Below are 12,869 nucleotides of genomic sequence, written 5' to 3' on the forward strand. Positions count from 1 at the left end.
CGATACGAGCGTAGAAGCGATATACGTTAAACACAAGCAAACACACGTTACAATAAGCAAAAGACACGTTGTATTGCAACTAATAACACGTGATATTCAATCACCAATTACTCGTACTGAATCGTTAATTACAAAATAAGCCGTAAACAAGAATATATAGTTATCGACAACTTCGCCTACCAGGCTAGGCGAAGTTGTTGATAACTTCGCTTGTTCACAAGTTCGCTTTTAACAGGCGAACTTGTGAGACAAGTTCGCTTAAACATCAATACAAACCAACAAACACTATTACAGACACTTGATACTGAACTACTGACATCATGCACCAACAGACTCCCCCTTGGCAGTAGCTTCATATCTCTATCTACATTCAGGTGTCTCGTAATCCCAAAACTCTCGTATCTCCCGTCTTCAAGCATGAACGCCTTCTCGTACACACACTGAAACTACTCTTTGGTATTTCTTGGCTTCTTCTTTCCAAGCAGGAATGTAAAATATCTTTTTCTCGTTCAGCACCTGCAAGTCTGCTTGAGACAAATTCACTAAGTGCATAGGATCATACACTCTCAGCAATTCTTGTTCATCTTCATCCTCCATCACTGCCTCAGCCGTTTCACTATCAACGTACCACCAGTTCAGATCCTTTAGCACATCCTTGGGCATTTGTTTCATCGGCACTTCTTTTAAGCACCAGATAGGCTTATACTTCATTATCATCCAAGGCTTGCCATCAGCTCTCATTCCTCTGTCTTTATCCTCAACGAGCTTTCCTTTCTGCGGTTTCAACAATTCAAACTTTTTCTCTTTGATACTTTCTTTCCAGACTATCTTTCCAATAATCCTAGCCATGTTGTTATCACTCCTGTTAATCAACCCCAACTTGGCTAAGTCCTTCACTTCACACTCAGGCAAAGTATTCAACGATCTCAACAGTCTCTTGAAATACTGAACTCCATCATAGCGTTTAATCACAAAGAGCCTCAACTGCTCATCATATAACCAACAAATAATCCCCTTTTTCGATTCAGCATACCCTTTGATGTTGTAACTTTTCTTGAACATAGTAGGGACCGCCGGTTTCTTAGTCTTTACGAACCACTGAGCGTATCCTTCTTTCCATCTTGGCTGCTCTTCCCATTCAGTCTCATTACCTTCCGTATCTTGACCCAAATCTGACTTTTCAACTTCGGGAATTTCATGCTCAATGTTATCCTCCACAATCTCTCCTTCTTCAACCTCACTGTCAATCACAATACCAGCCCCAATCTTCTCAATCTCCTTAAACGGTAACACGTCGTCATCACCTGTAACATCATCATTCAACACCTCCTCAGCATCCACTAACACCAGGTCATCACCCCCGATCCGCCAGTTGCACCAGTTGACTCCCCCCTGAGTTGTGGAAGTCCCAAGAGCTTGTTCAGTTCTTGGCAACTCTCCACCTGCATCTTTCGGTGCATTGGGATCATCGTCTCGATCGTTTCTCTTCTTCGTCCTCAGCTCGTCACCCTTACAGCTCGTCTCCCCCTGAGATGCCAAGAACTGTTTCAAGGCATCAAAAATTTTACCATGCTCAATCAGGAGGGACGACTGAATTTGATTCTCTGCAACGAGGCGCTGAATAGCGTGAGTCTGGATCAGATTTACTTTTGACTGTTCTGCCACGACCCTTTCAAGAGCTGCTATTCTTTCCGAGTCGGATAGGGTTGCGTCGAAATCAAACCTCATATGTGAAATGTCTTGAGCGTACGGAGGAGGGATTCCCAAGGTAACCGGCACATCAGAAACAGGTGGAAACGTAACCGCAGGTGGTATCGTAACAGACAACCCTGCAGTGGCAACAACCGTCGACTCAACAAACCTTGCAACGACCTCCGATGGAGTAAGAGTTGGAGGGGGCAAGGACACAATCTCTGGAGCCGAGAGATGAAATGTAGTGGGTGGTATGCCAAAGGAGGATGAGGTAGTCAACACGGGAACACCCGAGGTGATCGGCCCTGTAACTGTCAATGATGTAGGGACCATAGTCATACCAGACAGTGCGGGTGGAGAAAAACGAACCACCCTCGAGCTCTCACCAGCTCCCGATCCTTCACCCGTTCTTGCCCTTCTTGCTCGACGAACCAACCGTTGTAAATCCTCCTCAAAATCTGATTCACTATCATCTGTGTCTTTCTTTCTCTTCCGATGAATTCTTTCTTGAGTAATCAAAATATGTCTTGCTTCAGCCACATCATCGTTTGAGGAGTCAGAATCAGTTCTTTCAGACACAGCTACAGTCGTAGCTACCATCGACACATCCACACTCGTAACCTGTGCAGACGAGACCTGTACCTTTTCCTCTGGATCAACACGTTCCATATCGAAGAATCCTTGGCCGCCAAAAGCAGCTTCAAGGTCGACGTGTTCCTCCGGTGCCACAACAGGTGCAGCAGGCAGTGATTGGTGTACCACAGGTGGTGGTTGAGGTGCTCCTGCCTGTTGCGGTGCCGGATCCCGAAACTCGTCCCCACGAGCTGCAACATACTCCGGGTTGATCAAGTATCCAAATAACGGAGGATGTCGAGGACGGAGCTCTGGTTTACTTCTGGCACTTGACGATCTACACTGGGCAAAGATCCTCTTGCTGACACTCTCCACATATCGAATCGGACGGCGCTGAGGTAATGTGGGAGCCACGTGATTCAAGATCATTTGAAGAAATCTTGGGTACGTCAAGAATCTCTCACGCGCCACCGCTCGTCTTTGACGGTCTATCTCATAGAATACCATCTGACTGAAGCTATAACGCTTGTTGTAAGTCAGTGCAGTCATTGCCGACTGCATGGTCGCACCCATTCCATCCGTACCAGCCTTTCTCCCCGACATACACACGATCATCACGTGCATGAGAAAGCGCCATTGGTCTAATAAAAACCCCTTGCGTCTCTGAGTATTCCCCAATGGACCAGAATAGCCCATTCTTAGAAAAGCACCATCTCTGAATGGAGCCACGAAGTCTGTAGGGTCATCTCTCGTTTCATCCCCAAACTGCAAAGCAACCCTTATCTGCTCAGAAGAGAACTGCACTTCCTGATTGTTAACCGTTGCACGCATAACTGGTGGCTCAACCCTGCAATCATACTCCACAGTCTGCCAGAAATCTTCGATGTTTGGTAAAGAGATGGGCAGAGTTGTAGTAATAGCGTGGAAGATACGCGAGCGGATAAGAAAAGAGATGATCTCGCGATAATCATCTACACCACTCGCATCCGGGTCCAATGTGATGTACATGTTATGCCTCGGGAAAAACTGACGGTTGTTGTCTCCACCTTCGTCACCACCGGCTCCTGCAACAGCTGCCATATCTACAACACAAACGGTCTAAGTTAGAGAAACGTCGAGGCAGATCGTAAATTCGCTTATTACCATGAGCGAAGGTAAGATAAACATTAGTGTGCAAGCGAAGTTAGACATAGAGCGAAGTTGAGCATAACTTCGCCTATACACTAATTTCGCTTGACAACAGGTTAACATTTAAATAATATTTAAACCATTATGCGAAGTTAAGCCTAAGGCTAAGTTAAGGATAACTTCGCCTAATCATAAGTTGCCCCAGATTAATTAAAGTTTAAAGTAACAGGCGAAGTTAAGCCTTAGGCGAAGTTGAGAACAACTTCGCCTAAACCATAACTTAACCTGAACTGAAACGGCAAAGGTTTAGACGGCCAAACGAGATGTTGTTTGGATAATTCGGTGATTGTAGACTCTTAAACACATGATTTTATGGATATCTAGACGATCAAGATGATTACGACCACGTGAAAATAAGTTTGAAAAGCAGGTGTTGAGGGTTTGAATGAACGGGGCCACAAATCGGGTCGAAACGACCTTTGATTAACGTCATTGACATAGATTATAAGATATGACGACACTACACACCTTTAAATCGGATTAAAAACTGAGATAAACAACGAGTTGTGATTCGAGATATAACTTCGCCGAGAGATTATTTGATAAGTTCACTGGTATTTGAAAAAGTATAAAGTGTTTGACCAAAATTCTCTTTATATAGGGTCAAAGTTACACAGGCGAAGTTGGGGCTAACTTCGCTTACCCCTTAACTTCGCTTGATATGAATGTTACATAACAAACCCTTATAATTAGAACGTTATGCCATTAACTTTTAAAACTTCCTTTAAAGAGTAAAATGTTACGATCAACTACCAAGTAACCAGGTATAAAACCATAAAACGACATAAGTAAAATAAAATCTTTGAAATAAAATACACGGGATCAAATTTCAGTCTTGACAGTGACTAACATGTTTTAGAAAAGATCCAAACAGGAATCATACTAATTAGATGGCTGTCACATAGATCCATGTTCAGCTGTATTATGACAAAGAAACAGGTTGTAAGCAGGTAAATAACTTAGTATGGTTTTCATCGCTTCTGTGATACGGGTTAGGTTCAATTAAGCTCAAAATATAAATGGACACCACATCAGAGATTGTGATGCCTCCTATCTATTCTCAAAGCTTATTTGGCTTTCCCCAAGTCACCTCGAGTTGACCTCGACCCGTAGTGTCTGACTAAGCTGTAAATACATCTTGATCATTTAGTGTCTTTGCGTTATCTTTCTTGCATCTTGATTGAGAAGTATTAACATTATGGGCGAAACACTAATTTTTTTTAATAAATATTTACACAACTTCAAAACAGTAAACAACTGCAAGTCCCGAATCTGGATCACTGCGGTTTCTTGACACACTATCTTCACGGGAATCAGAACACTCACGGGCTCGTGTATGACTGGGTAATCGCTTTTCTGCCTATCATTCGGAAAGATGTATATGGAGGCATGCACAACTCTTAATGAGTTTCCACTTAAAATCGAGGAGATTTAGTTAGTATTACTTCTACTTTTACGCACCATAAAAAGCTACCATAACATACAATGACTGTTCTAAAGTCTTTTAGGCCGAATTACGTCACTAGTTAAGCACACAAAATTAGCTTGTGTATCACTTTCCAAGGTTGGATCAATTTTCTTAGAAACATTGTAATTTAACTTCCTACGAAGTGAAAGACTTGAAAAATTATTTCATCTCCCATAAAAATATTTTAAATTCTATCGCCCAGATCAAGTCAAAGTCTTCAGGTAAACGGCTATCCTGAAGATCCAATGGATCAGCTGGACAGACCACATACGAGTATGTGTCCTTCTAACTAAGTATGAACGACTAATTTTCAGCGAAAGAATAAAACCACATCATAAACCGCCCCGGTCACTTTCAGTCAGTTGGTTAATGGCTATCCTCATAATCTTCTGGTAGAAGTGAGGACCAAACACATCCGAAGATATGTCCTTCAAACTGAAGCAACCGACATAATTCTAAGCGATAGTGACGTTTTTTTTAAATATGTAAGTAAAAGCGAAAAATATGGTTACTCGGGATTGATCATCCCATTAAGCTCAACAAGGTTTTGAAAACGAGTTCTGTCAAACGCTTTAGTAAACAAATCAGCGAAATTATCTAACGAATCAACCTTTTCGAGCACTATTAATTTCTTCTCAGCACAATCCCGTATAAAATGATGACGAATGTCAATATGTTTAGTTTTGCTATGTTTTACGGGATTGTTAGTTACTGAGATAGCAGCAGTGTTATCTATACAGATAGGAGTATGAGTGAAATTCAGACCGTAATCGCGCAATTGCTGTTATATCCAAAGATCCTGGGAGCAGCAGTTCGATGCTGCCATGTATTCTGCTTCACAGGTAGAGATAGCAACTGAGGTCTGCTTCTTGCACTGCCATGACACTAATCTGCCTCCAAGGAACTGGCATCCACCTGTTGTTGACTTCCGATTTTGATTGCATCCACCATAGTCAGAATCCGTGTAAGCGACCAAATCCAAGTCTCCCCCTTTCGTGTACCACAACCCCAACTTAGGCTTGCCTTTGATATACCGCAATATCCTCTTCACACCCTTCATGTGAGATTCCTTTGGGTTTGCCTGAAAACGAGCACAAAGACAAACTACAAACATAATATCAGGTCTAGATGCAGTTAAATACATTAAAGAACCTATGATTGCCCGATATTGGGTGGCGTCCACGTCTGCGTCACTGTCTGAGTCAGCACCCAGTTTGTGGTTGACGCAAAGTGGAGTATCAAATGGAGTGCTATCCTCCATCTTGAAGCGTTTGAGAACGTCTTGGATATATTTAGTCTGATGAATGAACATCCCATCTTTCTTCTGATCAACCTGCAATCCTAAAAAGAAAGTTAGTTCACCCGTAGCACTCATTTCAAACCTCTTTTTCATGACGTCTTCAAATTCCTGACACATGGCGACTTTTGATGCAGCAAAGATGATGTCGTCCACGTAGACTTGAACCAGAAGAAAATCTTCCCCTTTTCTCTTGACAAACAGTGTGCTGTCGATTTTTCCTCTTTCAAACCCATTCTCAAGCAAGTAATCAGACAAGGTTGCATACCAGGCACGAGGTGCCTGATGTAGACCATATAGTGCTTTACTTAGCTTGTACACGTGATCAGGAAAGTCTGGGTTAGGAAAGCCTGGAGGCTGCTCAACGAACACAACCTCATCGACTTTACCGTTAAGAAACGCACTTTTCACGTCTAACTGGAACACCTTCATGTCATTGTGTGCAGCAAATGCCAAAAACAAACGAATCGCTTCCAATCTCGCCACAGGAGCAAACACTTCATTGTAGTCAATCCCTTCTTGCTGATTAAAACCTTTTACAACCAGCCTCGCCTTGTTCCTGATTATTATTCCTTTCTCATCTCTCTTACATTTGAAAACCCATTTGGTGCCAATCGCATGCACATTCTTCGGTTTTGCAACAAAATTCCATACCTCCATCTTCTTGAACTGGGCTAACTCTTCTTGCATGGCTTCGACCCACGAGCTGTCTTTTAGAGCCATTTGATAGTTCTTTGGTTCAATCTGGCTAATGAAGCAGGTGTACAAGCACTCGTTAATGATACCTGTTTCTTTGATGCTTGCGTAAACACATGTGTCCTCATTCAAGCTTCATCTTGTTTGTACACCATCAGACAGATCACATATCACGTTCTCCAAAGGGTGATATTTATGAACTCCAGTAGTCGGAACCGAACTGACTTGCAAATTGTCTTCCAAGTTCAAAGATAGTTCATCAATGGGCGATTGTTGTTGAGAGTGAAAAGGATTGAAGAATTCGTCTTCAGTAGGGGCAGCAGGGGTGTCGACAGCAGTTGACGAGGAAGGTTGACATTCATCGTACTGCGGTCGTTGCACAAAATTTTCTTCCTCATCATAAAGAATCTGCGTAGCTATTCTCTCATCAACTTCTGCACAATCCAAGTAAGGCAAATTAAAGATTTAAAAAGCTTATCATAATCGAAAGCCTCAGCGGGTCCCGTGCTTGGTTTTGGTGGTTTGTAACTTGTGATGTCAGTGTTACACACCACCTCAACCTTGCTGGTCGATAGATTAAAGACTCGTCTGTTGGGTGTCCCAACAACATATCCGACTAAAATACCTTCGTCGGCTTTCTCACCAAATTTTGAGTTCGTCTTTAATATCGAACATGGGGACACGAATGGTTCGAGACCATTCAAGTTAGGCTTTCTACCATGCATAAGTTCATAACATGTTTTATTCAATCTTTTAACAGTTAAAACTCGATTAAGGATATAACAGGCTGTTGCAACAGCTTCAGCCCAGAACACCATAGGAAGTTTAGCATCAGCCAACATTGTTCTGGCTCCTTCAATTAGCGTCCTGTTCTTCCTCTCAGCGACCCATTTTGTTGCGGAGTATACGGGGCGCTGTACTGGTGGTCTATCCCTTTCTGTAGGCAGAACATCTCCATCTGGTAGTTTTTGAACTCTGTCCCATTGTCACTCCTGATGTATTTAACCTTTCTCCCCACGATGTTCTCAACCTTGGAAATCAAGTTAATTACCAACTGAACCGTTTCATATTTTGTCCTTAGGAAATATACCCAAGAATATCGAGAGAAATCACCAGTTATCACCAAGCAGTACGATGTTCCACCTAGGCTTTTTACATTCACAGGACCGAAGAGATCCATGTGAAGTAGGTCTAGGGTACTGACTATTGAATTGATCTTCTTGGTGTGATGAGGTTTCTTGTGTTGCTTTCCCTTTTTGCACGATCAGCATTGGTCTTCAAAGTTGAAGTTTTTTAAGGGAACACCAAGCACCAGCCCATTCTTGACAATGTAGTTCATTTTTCGAAGATGTATATGCCCCATTCTTCGATGCCATAACTCGGACTCCGATTCAGTTGCTTTTGACAGAAGACATGATTCTTCTGTTGCCATCGCAGTCGACCTCATGTCCATTACATATGTATTCTTTTCCCTTGGAGCCTTCATCACTATCCATGCCTCTGGTATCTTGAAACCAGGATACAGTACAATCGCTTCATTTTTGGTAAAGTGCACAGTGTAATCTTTGTCACAGATCTGAGACACACTCAGCAAATTATGCTTCAGCTCTTCAACGAAATTTACCTTTTCTAACTTCATTTTACCATTAGTCACTGTCCCAATTCCAGTAATCCTACCACCACTCTCTCCAGCAAACTTACTCTACCTCCCTGAACAGGTTTCCATTCGTGTAACAAATTCTTGTTACCAGTCATGTGCCGGGAACAGCCGCTATCCACAACCCATTGATTGTTTGCAGCCCTGTTCAGCTGTTCCTGCACGATTAAAGCAACGAATTAAAATCTGGGGACCCAACGAATTAAAATCTGTTAAAAGACATCCCGTACTTTGGCTGTCCAAAGTTAGTATTAGAATGATTTCTGTAAGTCCTAAAAGGATACCTTCTTGTAGATTGACTATGAGGCCATCCAAACCTTCGTGAGTTAAATGAATTATAACTAGTGGTTTGGTTGTTAATAGGGAAAAACTGAGATCGATTTCTTCGAAATCCTGGATTAGTCCAATGTCTGAACTTTGATGAGTTCGCATTCTTACCATTATAGTAATTACTGTTAGTTTTATTCTCTGTTTTCGGAGGCCTCATACCTCTGAGTCTCTGATTCAGAGGGCAATCAGCAATCAGGTGTCCTATTTGATTGCATCTGAAACAACTCCTGTGTTCAACCTTCGTCTCAACAGTTGTTTCAGATGTTGAGGTTGCATTACTACCCGTTTGCCTAACATATGGTGGAACATACGGGTTTAGAGCGGAATTCTTTTCAGTAGGTTTAAATTCCTCCCCACGTTTTAGTAACACTACCTCTTCATTTGTCTCACTAGCTTCGGATGTCTTGTCCGAATTTGATGAGACAGAACTTGGAACAGAAATCTTAACACTCGAAACAGACTTTTTCGTATCTTTTTCACTCAATTCAGGTTTTTTAATTGAAACTTTGACAGGAACTGTCTGACTAATCTCAACATCAACAGATTTCTGATTACTAGGATCATATGTATAATTATGATTATAAGGTGGTGGAACTTCAGAGTATCCAATTCCTCCCCTTTTAACTGGGGAAAGTTGATCACTTACGAGGTGATCAAGTATTGCAGAGGAATTTCTAAACTACTCAAGCTTTCTGTTTAGATCCACCACTTTCACCTGGTAATCAGCTATCTGTTTATCCCTTTTAGCAATTAGTTTGGTTTTCTCTTCTAACACTTCATAGCTAAGATCAATTACTTGTATTTTTTCAGCAAGACTTGCTTTAAGACTTCTGATATCTTTTTCACTAGCCTTAATCTTTACTGAATAACTATTTTCTCTAGTTTTAGTGTAATGATGATCTTCTTGTAACGTTTTAAATTGAGAGTCCAAACTAACAAACTGATCAGTTAATGTTTTCAATTGTTCAGACAGATTTTCACATTGCATACAAGGGAGTTCAAAACTTACCTCAGAGAGCTGATCATTCACCTCTGCCATATAAGCTTGATCTTCTCTTGTCTCTCTGTCGTTTCCTTCAGTTTCGATGTTAACCAAGTTGGCCTGTTCGAACACTTCCTCAACCTCCAGATTCCAATTGTATCCCCCGTTCTGTCTGGATACCATCGCCCTATTCTCATTACTTCCCCCATTCGGTTGTGCTGGCCTGTTCTGACTACGTTCTACTCTTTCATTTGTGCATTCTTTAGCAAAGTGGCCATTCTGTTGACAGTTATAACACCGGACCTTTGACTTATCAAAACCTGGTCTTTCACCAACGAACTTTCTACCAGTTTTCTTCATAAAACTTTTAACTCTTCTTACTATCATCGCCATCTGCCACTGCAGATCCATCTCTTCCAGATCATCAGCATCGATCTGATCATAGTCTTCGTCTAAAGTTGCAGGGTCAACAGTTTTACCTTTGATGTAATTTTCGTAAGAAGCAATGAAAGATGCATAGAGAGCAAACTGCTGTTCAGCAGATTTAACGCTCATGGGCATCTGAGAGTAGTTGTTGTTCAGAACACTTGAAGAAAAACTACCAGTTGTTGCTTGAGGTTTAGAAGAATTTGTTCCACCAGCTACGAAGCATACATCACCATCCATGTTGAGAGTTACATGACCATCATGAGTTGAGTTAGAGCTTGAGTCTCCCTTTGAGAAGTAAGCAGATGATTCTGACTTTGAACTTGAACTTGAAGTAACTTTCGCACCATACATTCCCGGATCCTGAACCTGATCAGTTGGTGTCTCTTTTCGAACCATGTTAAGTTCAAAAGTTTGTAGTTTATTGACTGCTGTTTCCAAGTCGATGTTCGCAAACTCTTTGTCCTCTCTCATCAAGACAGTGTACATTTCCCATTTCGGTGGGAGAGCATCAAGAAGTTTTTCTACGATCTCTTCTTCTTTATAGTCAATTGAATAGTTTCTGAGTTCGGTCATCAAGTGGTAATACCTTGTGATGATATCATCAAGTGACTCATTCTTCAGATACTTGAACACCGAGAATTGGGTTTTGAGTAGCTTAATCTTGGATGCACGTATCCCCACATTACCTTCATATCGATTTTCAAGCGCTTCCCATAGCTCTCTGGCGGTTTTATATTTCCTGAAGGTGTGAAGAATCTCTTGTGGAAGAGCCATTGTTATCGCAACATGAGCTTTGCTTTCAGCCTCATACATCTTCTTTTCTTCCTCTTCCATCTTATTGTATTTCTTAATTTGTTCACGACCCTCAAACAAAGCCGTTGGTGGAATGTATCCATGTTGAATGCACACCCACATCTTAGCATCTTGATATTTAACATATTGTTCAAACCGATCTTTCCAAGCAACGAAATCGGTACCCTTAAGCATTTTCGGAGCCTTAGTAGCTGAACCTGCCTCCACCTCCATTTTCACCAGTTCCGTAATATTTATAGAAGTCATATTTGGAACAAATACAGACGAACACTCAAAGAAACCAAAAATAATTTATTATTCTGAACAGTACTGTAGGCGAAGTTATTCTTAACTTTGCTTAAGAGTAACTTCGCTTGAATACACAACTTCGCTGTCTTCCCAACTTCGCCTGATATTAACTTCGCTTGATGATAACTTCGCTTAAGGTAAGCGAACTTGTGAGGTAGGCGAAGTTATTGATAACTTCGCTTAATCTTATATCTTCGCCTAAACCCTACATACAGTGGCGGCAACTTCGCCTGATGAACACAACGTTTTTGCAGGTTTGATTTTGACGTATTGCGAGGTATTCGAAGGTGTAATGGGTTGTGTTTGATGGTAGGAGGTGAGTAGGACACAAAAACTCGGTATTTCAACGTAAACACGTCCCGCGAATAGTCGAACGGAACGATTTCTACACCCGTGTGATAATCCCGAACCACACAATCACGAGCAAATGCTCTGATACCAATTGTAGGTTCCCAGCCGGATCTACACGGAAATATCTCGTTCTACGTAGGTGCGGAATCCCTACGTAAGACGATACGAGCGTAGAAACGATATACGTTAAACACAAGCAAACACACGTTACAATAAGCAAAAGACACGTTGTATTGCAACTAATAACACGTGATATTCAATCACCAATTACTCGTACTGAATCGTTAATTACAAAATAAGCCGTAAACAAGAATATATAGTTATCGACAACTTCGCCTACCAGGCTAGGCGAAGTTGTTGATAACTTCGCTTGTTCACAAGTTCGCTTTTAACAGGCGAACTTGTGAGACAAGTTCGCTTAAACATCAATACAAACCAATAAACACTATTACAGACACTTGATACTGAACTACTGACATCATGCACCAACACCATTGAGCCACAACCAATTTATAGTGAATGGAATATATTACTTAAACGCTCAAAAAAAGTTTTAAAAAAACTTCGTGGAACCAAACTTTGATATTTATCTATAGTTATAATTAGGATAAAAACCACATTTTAAAACCACTTGGAGTCGGTTAGTAAAACACGCACAGTGCGGCTATGAGTTGACGCAAAGTTGTCAGTATCGGGTTACGACACTAGAACTAGACCAAAAAATAAATTAACATACCAAACGAAACATGTGCGTTTATGTGGCTAATTGACGTGAATTCGGCCGGTATCAAAATACTGCACCGAAATCAAACAAAAAAAATAAATTCGTCAACGTCCAAATAAAACAAAATAACATTATTATTTTTTTTAAATTAGGTTCGTCACGTTATCGAACTAAACCTAAAAAATGATTTCATCAAGGTAAGAAAAAACATGTTTAAAACGAAAACAAAAACAAAAACAAAAACAAAAACAAAAACATCTAAAATAGAAAAAAATAAAAGATAAAACAAAGTAAACATAATAAATAAAAGAACCGATTAATCAAAAAGTTAGGTGTCAATGTGTCATGGTCTACACATGAACTCAAAATCACTTGACAAAT

This window comes from Bidens hawaiensis, unplaced genomic scaffold (genome assembly GCF_021521415.1).
Source record: "Bidens hawaiensis isolate Kalapana, Puna unplaced genomic scaffold, B.hawaiensis_p1.1 tig00049906_1, whole genome shotgun sequence".
Classification (NCBI taxonomy): domain Eukaryota; kingdom Viridiplantae; phylum Streptophyta; class Magnoliopsida; order Asterales; family Asteraceae; genus Bidens; species Bidens hawaiensis.